This window comes from Triturus cristatus, chromosome 1_2 (assembly GCF_964204655.1).
Source record: "Triturus cristatus chromosome 1_2, aTriCri1.1, whole genome shotgun sequence".
Lineage (NCBI taxonomy): Eukaryota > Metazoa > Chordata > Amphibia > Caudata > Salamandridae > Triturus > Triturus cristatus.
This window is the reverse complement of record NC_140580.1, coordinates 1,186,766,575-1,186,781,462: the sequence shown is the minus strand read 5'-3', so window position 1 is coordinate 1,186,781,462 and position 14,888 is coordinate 1,186,766,575. Positions and strand designations below refer to the sequence as shown.

The following is a 14,888-nucleotide window of genomic DNA, read 5'->3' as shown; positions in this document are numbered from 1 at the left end:
TCTATGCTTTTTGTGCTTGATATACAGCAAGTATATCTGATGGCTTGATGTTTTGTGCGTTTTTATTATTTTTTGCATGTTTTCGTTGTTTTTGTTGCTGCTTTTTATACTATTACAAGTTTACCTGTGTTGTGAAGGGGATGGTCATGACGATGCCCATCGCTACGCAACAGTTGGTTGAACTTGTTCTGGTTACTAAATTCCACAGCTAATGATATTTCATGCTGTGAACATGAGAGGCAACACTTCACCAGTGCATGTCTAAATTGGCTATAATGGTATTACAGAAAACTAAAAGAGATCTACAGGATCAAAGTGTGTCACCTGTCACCTGTCACGTTATACTGCCCTTCCCTTAAAGGAACAGGCAGCCCTACATTTATGTATCCTTGATTGGACCTAAGGATGAAATTATAGATCTGTGACTCAAGGTGGCCTAATTTCTATATTACATTAGGTAATGGTGTCCTGTCTCCTAAGTAGCATATGGCCTTTGCTTCTTAAAAGGAAACTAGGTTTTCATTTTTCCCTGCAGAAGGAACTGGAACATTAGCTAAGATTACCGTATATGGTGTAGTCGCCAGCGGTAGAGTTAAAACGTATGTGACTTTGGCCTTTTGTGTATCACCCGTACTCTTGGTGATGTCACATGCCTGACTACCACCCAAGTAAATTCTTGTCCTTCCTATAGATTTTTATTTTTTATTGCTTTTGTTTCTTCCCTGCCCAATGTCGCATTATGCTTAGTGATTGGGGATTTTAGTTGTGTCCTAGTTCCAATTCCCTTTTCCGTATTCCTTTCACCAGTCAGCCCATTTATTATTGTAGGTGTATTGTTCAGGTACATACTTCCAGACTGCAGTGATGCACCAAGAACCCCCATATTATGTACAATTCCCTTTTGCATGACCAGACTGGTTTCCAAGAATTTTCCTTAGGCCTGCTGCAATGTTTTCCAGCCTGACCGTCAGGGTAGCGATAGCCTGGCTAACTGACTCAATATTATAGTAAGACAAGTTTTCCATACCAATAGGAGATATCTTGCGTTTACCCTTTTAAACATGACGAATTCTCAATGTCTATTTTTAATGTGGTTTTTACCCTTTTTGTTCCTGCTGCTTTAATTTTCGGTGGGATCAGAAGTTTCTAATCATGCAAATATCAGGACCCTCTAGTTCTTGTCTTTTGTTTTCATATCTGACTATTAGCCTGTGTATTGCCTAGTGCACCTGATATGAAAGGTTTCTACATGCCTATGATAATCTGTACCATGTGATTTCTCTATTGAAATGTCCTAGATAAGAATTTAGAAACACTTATATGTAATCATTCAGGAAAAAAAAATGTGTTTGCCCTATTAGACAATGCCACCATATGTGAAGACATCCATTTTAGATAGAATTCTCGTGTAGTTATACCCTTAGATGATGGAGGCTCTCACACGGAAACCCAATTGAAAAGCTTAGAGGCACTGTTTTGCCTACTGCCTTTTTATTTGTATTGCTTCCTGAGAAAGACAGTGTATTCTGGACCAAAATTGTCCCATGGCGTGTGGCCACTCCTTTGAAGCACCGCAGGCCACCTGTTTACAGTCCCCTTGTTATACAACGAACTGTTTAAAGCATCGCACTTGCTTCATCAGAAGGCGTTCAACATCAGAAAAGAAGGAGGAGCTGGTTTTGCCACAGAACCAGAATTTCAGTGCACAAGAGCGCCTGTCATGTGCTGGTAACCTCTGACAGTGTGCAGTCCCTTGAGCCCCTGGGCCTGAGTTTTTGGCCACACACACGCCCTCTTTTCCCTTTGCTCCAATGGAAGTGCAGTGCACCGGCGGATCCAAGATTGACAGAAGGCACTACATTCCAGTGCCCATGGAAGAGCAGCCTGAGCGTCCTCTGACACTGAGTGACGAGTGTTGGATCCTGAGAATGGTCCCGGGTCTGCACAAGATGATCTGTGCCCATGACCAATGGAGAGCATATTATTTGTAGTGTCTGCAGCAGAGGAAAGACACAGGTGCACTGCCTTGAAACATTGAGACCCTCGAGTGAGCTGTGAGTGTTTGCCAGGAGGGCACTCCAACTGAGCAGTACTTTCTTTTCTCATGAAAGGCTTGAATGAAGAGGCCCATGCAAAAGAAAACAACAGAAGAAGATTTGATGGACAATAGAAGCCTGCCAGAGAGGCTTTTTGAACGGACTCTGGGCATAGGTGGTTTCACGAGAGGTTTCCGTGTGATTGTATAGACTAGGTGTTAGAAGACTGTTTGTTTTGCTGGCATTGTCTAGTATAAGCAGAATAAAATCCATTTTCTGTGGAAAGGTGCCCCCTTTTCACCTCAGAGCATTGATGAGGGTCACCACTGTTTCACCTGAACATAAAAATTATTATTTCATTTGTAATAGTGGTCGCTACTTTCTCCCGTTGTCTATATATTCTTAATAACGTGTTTTCTAGTGTTTTTTAAACATGATGTTGTCATTTATGGGTGGGATTGATTTTCTCTACTCATTGACTTCTGCACCCTCTGCCCAACCTATGTCTTTTCCCACTACTGTTTCTTTGCACTCTTTTCACCCTTTTCCTGAACATGAGCAGGTTAAAAGATCAGAATTCATAAGCAATTCTTCTATACAGCTTCTGCATCGACACTAGTTAGTAGTAAACATCACTAATTGTTGGGGGTGTGATCTTATGCCACCTAGATAGAGGTATTCCTTATTTTGTCCTGCCATATGTGGCCTTTGTGCTACTACATGTGTCCCGTGAGAGTCGCTAAGTAATAGGATGATGCTACAGCAACATCTCCATGACTTCATGTCTGTAGACCTGGACTAAGATCAGTATGAGTATAGTGATTGCCTATGTAAGGGCAAAAGGAGGGTCTGTCGTACTTTGATATTTGGGACCGCGTAGGAGACAGGGCCCTACCCCTGTTTTATTCATGTATTAGCAAACCGCGATTGGTCAATGCGGTATTTACAAGCGCTTTGCATAACGTCCCATTGCCAAATGCACTATGTATACGTTATTATACATTGACTCCGTGGGTTCCATCTTGGAGCGGTGGCCATCTTAATAGTTGCCCTCACATAGACAAACACATTATAAGCAAGTACGGGCCTTTAGAATACATGTACTTTCTGCTTGACTTCTCCATGACCTGGGCAGCTGGTCTCTGCTGCCCCAGGTCAGTCCGGTCTCACGAGCTCCCCATCCTCCGGCCACCTGTGATTAGCATCAGGGCATGACACACCATAAAACCTTTTTCATCCCACACAAGCCTCCGGCTAATCTCTTTCACACCTGACTGTTCCTGCTTTATGGCCTGTTTTTCTAAACAGGAGATGCCCGTGTTCAACTAGGGCCTGTTGATATCTGATGTGGGATCTGAGCCTTGCTGGGTAAATAATTGCGGGCTGGCTTAACTGGAATGTGGGATGGTCATCATGACTCTGCTTTTTCGTTTGTAATATATACTTTTGAATGACCATACCATAAACTGAAGAATGTGTGCCTGAAGCACAAGAATCTGTATATAAGGGAAGACTGTTTTTTGTTCTGGAGACTGCCTCATTCAGTTGCTAAGGCTTCTGTGCGACGTAGTCTCACTCATTTGAGTTTAATAAAGATGTCTTTTCATATTTCAGCTTCTGTTGCCAAGTTCTTTGTGATATTATCAAGATATGCAGAATTTTATAATACCACATCAGGAAGTACTCGAAGTCATAGGGTGCTACCCCTAGCACCTCTGGGGTCTCAAAAATTGGAGTACTTCAAGCCGAGACCAAGGTCGACGCAGTTCGAGGCATTGGTAGAATGGGAAGATGAGGTACATGAGCGAGAGAAACAGAGAAGTGGTAGCCAGTATAGGTATATGTTTGGGAGGAGATATGATCGTGAAACTCATCATGATCGAATGAGGAGATGGCGAGATGCGAGTATGACAGAGGGATTATACCCTATGAGGACAGTTGATGAAAAGGAGAGCAGGAAGGAAGCAGGGAAGATACCTGATGCAGAAATGAAAATGTTTGGGGCTAATGATTATGAGGATGAGGTCCTGGATGACATGATTTATAAGATACCACCTCCATATAGACCAGAATCAGAAGAGAACACGCCAGTGGCTACTCCAATAAGAGATACTTTGCGTATCATTGAGACAGAAGTTGTGTCTCCTGATTTGAAAGGTGGTAGCTCTTTCGCGGAAAGGGAAAGAGAGAAAGAGCGAGAGAAAAAGGATCGAATTACTGATGAGAAAACAAGAGAATTAGCCAGAACAACATCTGAGCTGACTGAAAAGATCAGAGAGTTGACAAAGAATCTAGAAGCTGTTACGGTACCTGTAACCATAGGTCCGGTTATGCCTGTTTTTGATAAGCAGAGGACGGGTGAAAGTGGTTTAACGGTTCCATATATAGGGAATGGATTGGCTGGTTCTTCGGGAGAGTCAGGAATGAGGACATGAGAAAATCAGTTGAGGCATACCATAGGTGATGATGAGTTAAATGTACAGTCTAATTCAGGATTGAATACCAGTTGTGCAGGAATGCCAATATTGGAACCACAGAGGATGGCAGAACCAGTGAGCACAGTAAAAAGGTCTACGGAAATAACGGCTGAGGATTTGAATGATTGGTTGAAAGTTCTTCAAAAGAAGGAGAAAAAATCTCAAGCAATTGATGTAGCCAGGTTGCGCATAGAATTGGAGGAGCTTATTGCAGGAACAGTTTCTATGGAAATACTGAGAGATCATCAAGATGGTGAATTGTTATATATGTGCAAGAGTATCACCTGGAGGGCTAAAAGTACACATGATAGGTTAAGAGGAATAGCGAGTGAATTGGGAGTTGACATGGATAAAGTAAAGGCTTTGCAGAAACCTTATCGAGTGGATTTTTCTGAAAAGGACATAGAGAATTTGAATAATGTAGGCAGAACAGGGCAAATTAAGGAAATGATTTCCTTGTTGCGGAAATGGGGTGATGTAGAAAGATGGAAGGACAGGTGGTACAAAGAAAGGCAAGAATCAGTGGACAGGACTTATTCAGCATTTCCAGTGAGGGAAAAGGAGAAAACAGTGGATGCTTATCCTATGAGAGAAATACCTGGAGGAGGATATGTACATGTTCCATGGACTAGACAGGATATTTTGTCATTTACAAATAATTTCCCTCGACTGAGAGAAAAGCCCGTCGAGTGGTATAGGCAGGTAGACAGGTTTGTGAAATTGTCAAAAGTGCTGTGGATTGACCTGAATAGTCTGTTTGATATAATTGTTCCGGCAGATTTGTGGGCTGAGTGTAAAATAGTCATAGATTGGCCTGCTAAGGAATACCCAAGAGATCCAAAGACAGGAGCTCCAGATCCAGAAGTTATGAGGAAATACGATCAGGTTATTGTGTTTCTGAAAAGCAAGGTACCGCCAAAAGAGACAGACTGGGTTAAAATAGATCGAACACATCAGGAAGCAAAAGAATCAATTCATGCTTTCTATGAAAGGCTGATACTAGCTTTTAAACAGTTGTAACGCCCTGAACGTCTCAGGATCGTTTAACAGACACGACAATGAGGACGCAACCACTTGTGAAGGGTTAGTTCTTTTAATGAAGGCAAATAAAATACAAAGAACAAACAAAAGTTATAGTCACTGGAATCCTCCAGGCTAAGTACGTTACCAGCCCACAGCACGGATGGTCCTAACCGTCCTCTGCATATACGCCGATCCCGGCGTATGCCAACAGAGGGCAGAAATGAAATGGCCGACAATGCCAATCGGTAGGCTGTGAGGGGCACGAAGAGTGTTGGGGAGAATCGAGGAGTCAGGGAAACACCCAGCCGGGGTCTCTACCTGAAGGGAGCAGCCGCTCAACCTCTTCCTCAGACTGCACCGGGACGCGGAGTCACCTCCTGGTGATGCGTCACCGATACCCCAATCACAAGCAAGAAGATTGAACCGAGAGCAGCCGCTCGATCGATCCTGTGGACTTCCGAGTCTGTAACGCGGCAAACACCTCCTGGTGTGCGTTACAGCTGGCAGTCCCTGTGTCTCTGGTCGGGCTGGGAGTTACGACTCCAACCAGCAAAAGCGCCACTGCGCTTGGACTCAGCCGAGTCAAAAAGCGAAGCTCAATGGTTGACCGGTAGAGCTTCCGGGTCCTTCACAGGTGACGATGGGGCAAGACACGGCCCAGGGAGTAACGACTCGACCTACCTCCGTTCTTGCCTTACTGGAGCACCACTCCGGAACACTGCTCTTCACGAAGCAGGTACGTCGGTGTAAACACAATATCAGACCGCCTTGTACCTCCCGGTTCCTCCCTTTATAGGGCGTGTTTTCCTTGAGTTATGTAACAGCTCTCCTGTTTACATAAGGGCGTGTTTCCCTTGAGTTATGTAACAGCTCTCCTGTTTACATAAGGGCGTGTTTCCCTTGAGTTATGTAACAGCTCTCCTGTTTACATAAGGGCGTGTTTCCCTTGAGTTATGTAACAGCTCTCCTGTTTACATAAGGGCGTGTTTCCCTTGAGTTATGTAACAGCTCTCCTGTTTACATAACCTCTCAACCGCTAAGCATCCTGGGAGATGTAGTCCGTTTTCGCTGGTTACCGTTTTCCTCCCCTCGTATGACAGGAATTCTTGACAACAGTTCAGTGGAGATGAACACCTGGGTGACAAAGATTTGAGTCATTTTGTATACAGATCTGTATATGGCCTGAGACCTGAGATTAGTGAAAGAATTCGTGAGCATACAGTTGATTGGCAGAGTAAAAAAATTGATGAAATCCTGAGACATGCTAAGTATTTCAGTGATGAAATTGAAGCAAAACAAAGGAAGTTGAAAGAAAAGGCAATGTGGGCTCAGGTGAAAGTTGCAGAGAGACAAGAAGCACAGTTGGTGGAACAGGCAAATAATCCAGGAAATAGGCCCAGATATGCAGGAAAAGGAAAGGGAAGTTTGGAGGAGGCCAAGAAAAAGTTCCCTTGCCACAATTGTGGTCAACTGGGACATTGGAGATCCGAATGTACGAATCCACCATTAGTAAGTAATGAGAATAAATCTTTGAATCAACAGGTGCAGAACGAGGGGTGTAATTATCAGCAGCAACAGCAGAAGGGTGTTAAGCAACAGAGTCAAGAGCCAAAACCGCCCTTGCCGCAGAATAGAGGGTCCCAAAAGTACAGCCAGGATTCGGGATTCTACAATGACGAGCAGGTAAACAAACAGAGACGTTCGAACCTGGTACAGCAGTACTGGTTAAAGAATGAAGGGAGTGAGTCTGAGGGTGATTATTGACGGTGCCGAGGAGAGGAGGAAGAGTGCATACTTGGTGCAACTCTAGAAATAGACCAGGCAGGACCATTTGTGGATGGGAAAATAAATGAAGAAAGTGTTACTTTTTTAGTAGACACAGGCGCAACGAGATCAACTGTCAGGTCAGCAGATGTGAGAAATCTTCCTCTCTCGGACGAAGCAATCCAAGTAGTGGGTGTAGCCAACACACAGATTAAGACTCGTCTTACTGAACCAGTAAGGGTAAAAATAGGGAAATTTTCAGACATGCACAGATTTGTGGTCTGTGACACCAGTCCAGTGAACTTGTTAGGTAGTGATTTATTGTGCAAGATGAATTGTACAATTGTCTGTACTCCGGATGGAATAGCTTTTGAGACACCGGATGAGGATGTTTTGTACAGAATGACTCTAGATAATAGAGAGAGTGAAATTGTTGGTACATATGCTGTCTTTAATCCAGATGACTTACCTAAAGAATTGAGAGACACAGTGAAAACAGCAGTTTGGGATTTTACTGGAGAAGATGTGGGATTGATGAATAATGTAGATCCAGTGAAAATTTCAGTGAAAGAGGGAATTACTTATCCTAATATTCCTCAGTACAAAATGACACCAGAAATAATTGAGGGAATAACGCCTATAATTGAGAAAATGATCCAGAAAGGAGTTTTGAGAGAATTACTGAGTAGTCCGTGTAATTCACCGATAATGGGGCTAAAGAAACCTAATGGGAAGTTCAGGATTGTACAGGATTTGAGAAAGGTTAACAAAATTGTGGTGGCATGTTGTCCCATTGTGCCAAATCCGTCAGTGATTTTGTATCAGATTCCACATGATGCTGAATGGTACACAGTGATTGATTTGTGTCATGCTTTCTTTTCAATTCCATTGCATCATGACAGTCAGCCTATTTTTGCATTTAGGTTTGGACAGCGTATTTTAGCATGGTGTCGTATCCCACAGGGGTATACAGAGAGTCCTTCGATATTTAATCAGTTGCTGAAAAAATCATTGGAGAGTTTAATCATGCCTGAAAGCAATACATCGATGACTTACTTGTGGCATCGAAGACACGTGAAGCTTGTGAAGTAGATACCATAGCTTTACTGAATCATCTGGCAGATGGAGGGTTAAAGGTATCTCCAGCCAAATTACAATTTTGTAAGAAAGAGGTGCATTATCTTGGACACAATATTGAAAAAGGTCTGAGAAAAGTGACTGATGACAGAATCAGAATCATCAGAGGAATGAGAGCCCCCAAGGACCCAAAGAGAAGTGAGGATGTTCCTGGGGATGGTGGGTTATTGTCGTCAGTGGATAAGTAATTTTTCCCTGATAGCAAGGCCATTGATTAAGCTGACTAAAAGTGAGGTGAGAGACCCATTGGAGCTAGATGGAGAACAAATGGCAGCATTTGAAGAGTTAAAGAGCAGAATGTGTGAAGCCCCTGCATTGGGAATGCCTGACTATGAGAAAGAGTTTGAGTTGTACTGCAGTGAAAGAAATGGATGTGCACTTTCAGTGTTAATCCAGAAGCATGGACAACTGAGAAGGCCTATTGCGTACTTCTCATCGACACTTGATCCTGTAGCTGTGGGTTTACCTGGTTGCTTGAAATCAGTAGCTGCTACGTGCAGAAGTTTGGAACAGAGTGAGGGTATTATCATGGGATATCCTGTAAGGGTATTCGTACCTCATAATGTGGCGATTCTTTTGACAAGAAGCAGAACTCAATATATGTCACATAGTCGGCTGACTAAATATGAGAAAATCATTCTGGGAGCATCAAATGTGACTCTTGAAAGATGTGTGAATGTGAATCCAGCGACATTGTTGCCTGATGTTGAAAATGTGGATGTGAAGGATGAAGTTGATCATGATTGTTTGGATGTACTTGACTACTGTACGAAACCAAGACCAGATATTAGAGATCTTCCTCTACATGTGAGTGATCATGTGTTGTTTGTGGATGGATCTTGTCTGAGGACTGGCGATGGTGTGCTGAGTGCAGCATATGCAGTATGTAAAGTTTCAGAAGTGATGGAAGCATCTTCTTTGAAAGGAGTAAGATCTGCTCAAGTTGCTGAATTGGTGGCATTGACGAGAGCTTGCAAGATTGGAAAGAATCTGAGAGTGACTGTGATGACTGATAGTCAGTATGGGTTTGGAGTCGTGCATGATTTTGGCCAATTGTGGCTACAGAGAGGTTTCTTGACGTCGAGTGGAACTCCAATAAAGAATGCTGAAGTGATTGGGAAGTTGCTTGAGGCGATACAGCTGCCTAAAGAACTAGCAGTTGTAAAATGTGCTGCTCATGGACAAGGAGATGATTTTGTTACCCTTGGTAATAGATTTGCCAATGACATAGCACAATATTGTGCAAAGAATAACCAATCGATTAATCGGGAACGAGAAAAGGAAATGTCTTTTTGTTCTGTGATGTTTACTAATGTCCTAGAAACGTGGGATGAAGTGAAACTGTTGCAGGATGAGGCAGGAAAGGAAGAGAAGAAAGATTGGATTAAGGCAGGTTGTGCTCCGAGAGAATCAGATCATGTTTGGGTCTATAAAGATGGAAGACCAGTAATGCCAAATAGCATGCTGTCGACAATGGCAAGAATGTATCATGGCCAGGGACACCTGGGAAGGGATGCCATGATTAGGTCTTTTAAACAGACCTGGTATAATGCAAAGTTCAGGTTGATTGCAGAAAGTATCTGTCAGAGATGTTTGATTTGTCAGCAATTCAACACTGGGAAAAAGACAGTGGTGAGCCTAGGAACAATAGGCAGAGAAGGAGGTCCTTTTACCAGAATGCAAATAGATTTCATTGAAATGCCCCAAGTGAACAGATTGAGGTATGTTCTAGTGGTAGACTGTTTGTTCTCAAGATGGGTGGAGGCCTATCCGACTAGGAGAAATGATGGAATAACAGTGGCAAAGTTACTGTTAAGAGAACTGATTCCTAGGTACGGGTTTCCAGTAACGATTGAGTCTGATAGAGGTGGACACTTCTATAATGAGCTCATGAGTTTAATCTGTGAAGCACTAAGCATACAGCAGAAGTTACATTGTGCATACAGGCAAGAGGCTTCTGGAGTTGTTGAACAGATAAATGGCACAATCAAGAACAGAATTGGTAAGATGTGTTTAGCTACTGGAATGAAATGGCCTGATGTCTTGCCTCTAGTGTTGATGACTATTAGGTCTACTCCAGATAGAACAACAGGGTTGAGTCCGCATGAAATCCTAATGGGACGTGCGATGAGACATGCATTTGTGCCTGTCAACAAGTTGATGACAATAACTGATGACATGATTTTGGATTACTGTAAAGGCCTGGCTGACGCAGTTCATTCTGTGTTTCACCAGGTTGGAGAAGACGCCACTACACTTGAAAGGAAGCAAGCCCATGATCTGAGTCCAGGGGATTGGGTGAGGATAAAAGTGCACAGGAGAAGAAATTGCTTGGTTCCAAGGTGGGGAAGACCAAGGCAAGTCATTCTGACTACGACAACTGCTGTAAAGTGTGCCGGTGTGAAGAACTGGGTGCATGCAAGTCATACTCTGAGAGTTCCAAATCCAAGAGAAGGGACTGGTAAAGAGTATTTTGAAGAGTCAGACTCGAGTGATGATGAAGAAACTGAGCCAGTGAGAAGGGAAAAGAATCCTGAAAGAGCTGAAGGAGAAAGAGAGTCAGGTGATTCTTTCCTTCCAAAAGAGGCTTCAAGGCAAACATTGAGAGTTTCAGAGGAGAGATCAGATTCTGTAAGGGTGCCTGAAATTCCAACGAGCAGTGGAGAAGAAAGGAGAGAAAAGAGCAATTCCACAGGGAATACTCCTGAATCAGATGAGGAGGTTGAAATTCCACTTGAGATTACACCTGAAGAAGCAGGGTCAGAAGAAGATAGAGAGGGACAGATTGCGGAAGACCCCCGAGGAGATGTAGGGAACATTTCTGATGAGCTAGGTGAAGGGACAAGTAGACAGCAAGAAGATTGCGTGTTGGAGAACCGAGGAGGGACAGGAATAGGGAAATCTCGAGTGGTGAAAAAGAAGTCTGTGGAGGAAAAAAGAATTGCTGAGGGACAAAAGGAAGATGAAACAGAATCGGATGAAAGTGAGAATGAGAAACATGAGGGTCGAGTTCTGAGGAAAAGGACTTGGATTGGAGAAAGAAACAATAAAGAAGTGAGACCGAAAAAGGTTGTACGAGGAGATATTTGGCCGAACAAGATAAAGAGGCTGAGGTACAGACTGACACGAGTGGATTCATCAAAAGCTGAACAGGTGAACGAAGTGTCGAGTCAAAACAAAACAAAAGGTGAGAAACAAGAAGGATCGAAGGAACAAGGAAGAATAAAGAGAATTAGACAACCCAACCAAAAGTACAGATCACCGGAATGGTCTTATGTGGCTCTATCTGAAGGAGAAGAAGAAGAAGCAGAGAGTCAAGACAATCCGGAGGGGATCTTGAGAAAAGTGGTTGAGGGAGAGGAAAAGTCTGTTGGAATCTTGAAAGTAATCCTGACTGACATTGGAGAAGAGTCAGATGCACAGGATATTGTTGAAGATCTGATACAATTCGATGTTGCTGAAGAAGGAGTGAAAAATGATGAAAATCCAAATTGAGTGAACTGAAGGAGTCACTTGGAGAAAGTGAAAAGAAGAAAATTTGAAAATTAGCTGTTTGGGATAATTTAGATTTCTAAATTCAGTAGTGGAGTAGAAGAGGCTAAGTCAAAAGACACGGCCAAAGTAGTAAAATGGCTAACACAGAGAATAATCAAAGTAGATGTGCCTTTTTGAAAAGATGGTGTAGAATGTGCTGCTGCTGTACTGGTTTATTAGTGCTATTATGGTGTGTACTTGCTTTATTAGTTACCTTTAGGGTTACAATAGACACTTTTGGGATACATACTGAGAATATGACTAATGTAGGGAGAAATTCACAGAAAATAGTTCCAACTAGAATTAGTAACATTAACATACATAAAGATAGGTCAATTAATGATTTTTCTAGCAATGTTTTTTCAAAGTTGTTGTATGAATACGTAAAGACAATGGAAGTTAGGGATTGCTACGTATGTATGCAATTACCTGCATCTGTTTCAGAAGGTGTTACTTATCACCATTTACCAGCTACGTATGGAATTTCATGTAGTGTGTTAAGTAGTGTTTTTTATTTGTTAAGGAAAATAGATTATGAAATGTCTAATAAAGATAATATTTTTGGGCAATTGCCTATGAACAAAAAGCTGAATCCAGCTAAAGAAGCTAACATTTTTGGTGAGATTTTTATTGAGAAAGAAGAATTAACATTAGATTACATTTTTAGAAACAATTTAACTTGTTGTTTGAAAGAAGAAGAGAAAGCTTTCCTAGACATGGTAGAGGAAAGGAGAATAAGCATGCATGAAAAGGCAGGGAAATATAAGATGAGTGAGACAATTTGGGACATTGAAATGGGAAGAGAATTGAAGGATGGCGCCAGTCCAACTTTGGCTTTAGATGCACCACAGAAGGGTAAACTATGCATTACCAGGAGGAAATCCCAGTATGATAGTTATTTTGTTGGGACTAGTGAGTGCCATGATACATACTTTATTGCAACGGGATGGGGATTCAGAGGAGGAGAAGATCCAGTTTTCCCGGGAGTGTATTATATTTGTGGGAACAGGGCTTATTACAGGTTGCCTGACCATTGGTATGGCACATGTTATGTTGGTCTAGTCTTCCCAAAGATTTTTCATATAGATAAGATAGAAGATGTAGAACATATTAACTTACTAACACGTTTTAAGAGAGAGACTTGGTCAGAAATGGTAGGTGATATTTTTGGAGCTTTAATTCCAGCAGTGGGAATTTCTTTAAATGCATATGGAATTCGGAAACTGTCAACAGTGGTGGATCGCTTATCGACAAGTACCGCTGGAGGGTTTCTTTTGGTAAATACGGAAATGGTTGCCGTACGTGCCATGTCTATGCAAAATCGACTTGCCCTTGATATTCTATTGGCCAAGGAGGGTGGAGTCTGTGGAATGCTGAAAGTTCAACATTGTTGCACTTACATTCCTGACGAAAGTAAAGACCTGAAGGTCTATATCAAAAATATTACTGATTTGCATTAGGAATTAGTACCGCTGGAAGCTGAAAGTATCTGGACTAAATTAGCTAATAAGATGATGGCTGTTACGAGTTTTATTGCTAAAATAGGTAGTACTATTATAGGTAAAGTGTTATTTCCTTTGACATGTGTGATTGTTGCCTTATTGATACTAAGATTGGTGTGTTTGTGTTGTAAAAACAGGGGAGGGAAAAAGAAAAGAATTAGAGCTAATATTGAAAAGAAACAAAAGAGGTCAAAAAGAGACCCACAAGAAATAGAATTAGAAGAATTGAGAGAGAGTGTTTACTTGGAGACAAAAAGGGATGATGAAAGGGAGTCTGGTGTGTAAAGTTGGGAAGAAAGAAAGAGACATTTTCAATTTCTCCTAAATTGGGACAAAATTTTTTTTGTTTGGGTTTTGATTTATTTGGTGATAATATCACCAAAGGGGGGATTGCTGGAGCAGGGTTTTCTGTTGAAAATTTATTGGGTTTTAAGCTCCAGTTTTGTCTATGTGTTATAACTAAAATTATTAATTCATAATCACTAATTATCGTTTTTCGTGACAGATTCTGACTAATCAATATACTAATAAGAGAAACTACACGTGGGAATGCATATATGTTGCTCAATAATATGTGCGTTTAAATAAATGACGAGAGTGCTATTTGTTTTATATTCATGCTTTTTAATAAACGTGTACTAATGCTTAAATATGTCGCAGATGGCTAGATAATTACATACACATAAGGGTATTAGTGGGAATTAACACTGTTTAATCATTGCAATGATTTAGTAACGTTGTTTGTGTTTCTTTCAATTAAGATGGTCCGTTTTGGCCTAAATGAAAATGGCTGCCATTTACAGCCTACATTCGAGTGAATGAGATGTGTCGGAAGGCCTTGCTGAACATGGTTGAAAGTCACCAGATCACAGCCTCTGCACAATTCGAAAAGCTTCTATGATGACAGCGATTCCAGGCGTGCTGCCAATCCGCTGAGTTGTCCTTGGTTGAGAATGAAGCCACAATGAACTATTCACAATTGTGATGGCTTTGCTATGATTCTGAGGAAGAGCTTTTATTAATGCAACATTTGCAAGATTGAGTTTCCTTCTTCCGTCTTTTTATTTTTGTGATTTTTCCTGAGCCGAGGTTTTCCAAATGTAGCGATGCTACATCCTTTCCTGCTCGCTCTGCTCAGCGGCTCAACGGATAATCAGAACTTATTAGTTGCTATCATTTTGCAAGTTTCATTATAAATATTGTTAGACTAGGGAGGGACTAAGGCCACTTCTTTCTGAACCCATGCTGGTGAGGATCGATGCTGTGAGGACGGCGACTCGAGAGACTTTACTGAGAGACCTGTCCTGACCCATTTATGACATTTAGCTAGAATAGGTAAATATGCGAATAATGATTTTGTTATTGATTGACTTTCACTTGAACTAATTTTAGATAAATTACCTTATGTTTGAATT

The 14,888-nt window shown here is 41.7% G+C and overlaps 1 protein-coding gene across 1 annotated transcript in view; it reads right to left on the bottom strand.

Moving 5' to 3' along the window:
* CERCAM (cerebral endothelial cell adhesion molecule) overlaps positions 1–14,888 on the bottom strand; it is a 306,391-nt gene that overhangs the window by 167,128 nt on the left and 124,375 nt on the right. The window lies entirely within an intron of this gene.